Raw genomic sequence first — 3,881 nt, forward strand, 5'->3', positions numbered from 1 at the left:
GTCGGCCTGGTATGAACCCTGTTTGGTCTAACGAGATAATAGAGGGCATCACTCGTTGAAGACGGAGTGCAAGGGTTTTAGAGAGGATTTTGAGGTCCACATTCAGGAGTGAAATTGGTCTATAGCTACTACAAAGCAGGGGATCTTTCTCCTTTTTAAGAATTAGGGAGATAATAGCCCACGACAAGGTGGGCGGTAGGCGACGATGTAAAAACGCCTCATTGTACATATCTCTCAGGACTGGTGCGAGGAGAGCAGAGAAAGCTTTGTAATATTCTACAGTGAAGCCGTCAGGGCCGGGTGACTTTCCGCTTTGCAGCGATGTGATGGCTGCTTGGACCTCAACAACAGTTATGGGACCATCCAAGTCTCTCGTGGCTTCATCGTCAATTTGGTGAAACGTCATACTACTGAGCATGTCATCTGCAGTGGGAGGACAATCGGAAACGTATAGTTCAGCGTAGAATTTAGCAAATGCTTCATTAATTCTAAGAGGATCAGTATGAATCTCCCCTAAGCTGGATCTAATAGCTGGAATTAGCCGTGAAGTCGCCTCGGTTCTGGCCTGATGGGCCAAAAGCTTCCCAGCTTTATCCCCAGATTCAAAAAAGTGTTGCCTAGATTTAAGCAGTCGTAGCTTGGCTTTATTAGTAGACGTGAGGTCAAAGTCTGTTTGTAACCTAAGGCATTCTCTATAAAGGTTAGGGTCTGGGTCAGATGCATATTTGTCATCAATGTCCTTTATTTTTTGTAACAGGTCTGCCGTTTGGGACGTCTCGGTTCTTTTCAGGTTGGAGACAAAAGAGATAAGTTGGCCCCTAATATAGGCTTTTGAAGCTTCCCAGAGTATACCTCTTTCTATGCCCGGCGAGTCATTCAGCTCAAAATATAAGGTGATTTGGGAGTGCAAGAATTGCATGTAGTGAGCCTCTGCTAATAATGAGGAGTTGAACCTCCACTGTTTAAATGGGTTAGTTCGTTTACGAAAGTGGAGATCGAGGGAGGTTGCAGCGTGATCTGATATTACGATGCTATGATACTCGCTGGATTTGATTTTGGAGAGCAGTCTGTTATCTAAGAGAAACAAGTCTATACGGGTATAGGTACGGTGCACGTGGGGAAAAAATGAAGATAATTTAGTCGTGGGGAATGTAAATCTCCATGGGTCTGTGAGCCCAAGTTGTTTGGCAAAAGCATGCAGAGTCTTACCTGATTTAGTTAAAGTAGAGGCTTTGTTCGAAGATCTGTCCAGCATATAGCCAATGAACTGGCCTCAACTACCTTCTGTGACAGAGAATTCCAGAGATTCACCACTCTCTGTGTGAAAAAAAAAATTCTCATCTCGGTCCTAAAAGATTTCCCCCTTATTCTTAAACTGTGACCCCTTGATCTGAACTTCCCCAACATCGGGAACAATCTTCCTGCATCTGTCCAACCCCTTAAGAATTTTGTACGTTTCTATAAGATCCCGCTCAATCTTCTAAATTCTAGCGAGTACAAGCCGAGTCTATCCAGTCTTTCTTCACATGAAAGTCTTGACATCCCAGGAATCAGTCTGGTGAACCTTCTCTGTACTCCCTCTATGGCAAGAATGTCTTTCCTCAGATTAGGAGACCAAAACTGTACGCAATACTCCAGGTGTGATCTCACCAAGATCCTGTACAACTGCAGTAGAACCTCCCTGCTCCTATACTCAAATCATTTTGCAATGACATTGTGTGTTCTTGATTCGATATAGAATAGAATAGTTTCTTTATTGTCATTGTAACATGAACCATGTACAACGAAATTGTAAAATGTCAGCCAGTCAGTGCACCATTCAAACATTTCTAAAAGCTAACGATACATACAAGGTAAAATATTTAAAAAAAGATAAACAACTAAAATAAATATCATAAAAATAGCACGCATAAACACCCAGCCCTACATCCTTCTGTCGATTTCACAGTCTCTTAGTATGTAAAGGGCTCTTTCTGGATTAGAGTGAAACTTGGGAGAGAATGATATCTCATTGTGTAAACGTATTACTAATTTTTATTTTCTATTTGTCAACCAGAAACATGGCCGAATCCAGAGTGAAAATAATTTGGGAAGCATCCTTGGCTTTCGTTCATAACTTTGCGGGGGGAGGCGGGACCTATAAAAAAGGCTGCAGTCAGATGGACTTCACAACTCGAGAGGAACGGATACTCTCTCAGCACCAAGCGGTAGCAGGTAAGAGAGTCTCCGCATCAGGTTCTATCTGAGGACCAGCTCTCTCTAACACCACTCAATTTATTTTGCAGAGTCTGTGAGAAGATGTTCTGGGGTAGACTCGTCCTCCCTCTCGCTCTGCTCTCCCTGTGCTCCCCCGGTGCCCGTGGCCGTGAACAACAGCCCGACCATCACTGCATGACCAGGAGATTCTGGAGAGAACTGAGTCGCGGATTAAAAAAAGTTGTAAGCGTTTCAGAGAGGGTGTGGGCGCTTCCCCGACTCCGCATCTAAGTCGAAGATAGACACAAAATGCTGGAGTAACTCAGCGGGTCAGGTAGCACCTCCGCAGATAAGGAATAAGTGACGTTTGGGGTCGAGAATTAGTATAAAAGAGATCATTTTTTTTAAAATCCAGAATGGTTAGATCGTATTATTTTAAAGTGCTAAATATATTTGAAGTAGGACAGTGACCTTGGCGATAAGGAGGATTTCCAATGTTTCTAATTCTTTATTTACCCTGTAAATAAATCCCTGGCGTTAGCCGGCAAACTTGAATGAGGGATGAGATGAGGGAGTTGAAAGGATCTGGAATGAGGTGAAATTTAGAATTAGGTCATGGGTTTGGAATTAGGAATTTCCATTGGGATAGGCGTGTAGATGTGGGATTTGGGTCGAGATGCATGGTTCGGAACAGGGACTGGGATTGATCATTGGAAGACGGGTTCTGGCGTTGAACATAGTAGTCCTTTCAGATTGAAGTGAGGATCGCTATTTGTTCACGCAGGGCTGTACAAGTTCCCCACACAAGACCCACTCCGGGGACAGTTGTGATTAAAGAGACCTGGTGTCGAGTTCATGAAACAGTGATAAGGCAGAGATACGCCGCGTTGTCCCAAATCAGTGCAATGCGCTATGCTTTTTTTTCCCGGATTCGACTGTCTTCTGGTCAGAATTTGTGCAGTGAAGGTTAATTGACCCCCCCCCCCCCCCCCCCCCCCCCCCATTATTCATTATTTTCGCTGTCTGTTTTTCTTGATCAGAATCCAGTCTTTGCGTATGAATGCTGGAGTGAACTGGACAAGGAACTGAAAACTCCATCTGTTGTTCCACCGGTGAGTTTGCCTCCAATAACTCGGCCTCTCCCAGTGCCACACAGTTGGGCTTTTACATAAAAGGGCTGTAGATGCTGGAATCTTGAGCAAAACACAAAGTGCTGGAGGAACTCAGCGGGGTCAGACCGCATCGCTGGAGAAGAGGAACGGGTGGCGCTTCGGGTCGGAACCCTTCTTCAGACTCATGGGTTGAGTTATAAGAATGGAAACACAAGGGACTGCAGATGCTGGACATCTGAGGAAGACACAACGTGCTGGAGGAACTCAGTGGGTCAGGTAGCATCTGGCAAGGGAATGGTCAGGTGACGTTTCAGGTTGTGAGCTTGGTTTGGTAACCTTCAAAGAAGCTATATGTTATAGTGATAACATTTGGAAACAGGCCTTTCAGCCCAACTTGCCCACACCAACCAACATGTCCCAGCTACACTAGTCCCACCTGCTACGCTTGGTCCATATCCCCCCAAACCTGTCCTGTCCAGATTGGGATAGTCCCAACCTCAACTACGTCATCTGGCAGGTTGTTCCACACACCCAACACCCTTTGTGTGAAAAAGTTACCCCTGATTCCTTTTT

General features: G+C 44.9%; 1 long non-coding RNA gene across 1 annotated transcript; it reads left to right on the plus strand.

Annotated features, from left to right (window-relative positions):
- Positions 1 to 2,484: 2,484 nt before the first annotated feature.
- LOC116984144 lies at positions 2,485 to 3,629 on the plus strand. The gene is made up of 3 exons (XR_004414895.1): positions 2,485 to 2,530; positions 3,433 to 3,458; positions 3,611 to 3,629. It is a non-coding gene; the product is annotated as an uncharacterized LOC116984144 (long non-coding RNA).
- Positions 3,630 to 3,881: the final 252 nt, after the last annotated feature.

This window comes from Amblyraja radiata, chromosome 2 (assembly GCF_010909765.2).
Source record: "Amblyraja radiata isolate CabotCenter1 chromosome 2, sAmbRad1.1.pri, whole genome shotgun sequence".
In the NCBI taxonomy this organism is placed as follows: Eukaryota; Metazoa; Chordata; class Chondrichthyes; order Rajiformes; family Rajidae; genus Amblyraja; species Amblyraja radiata.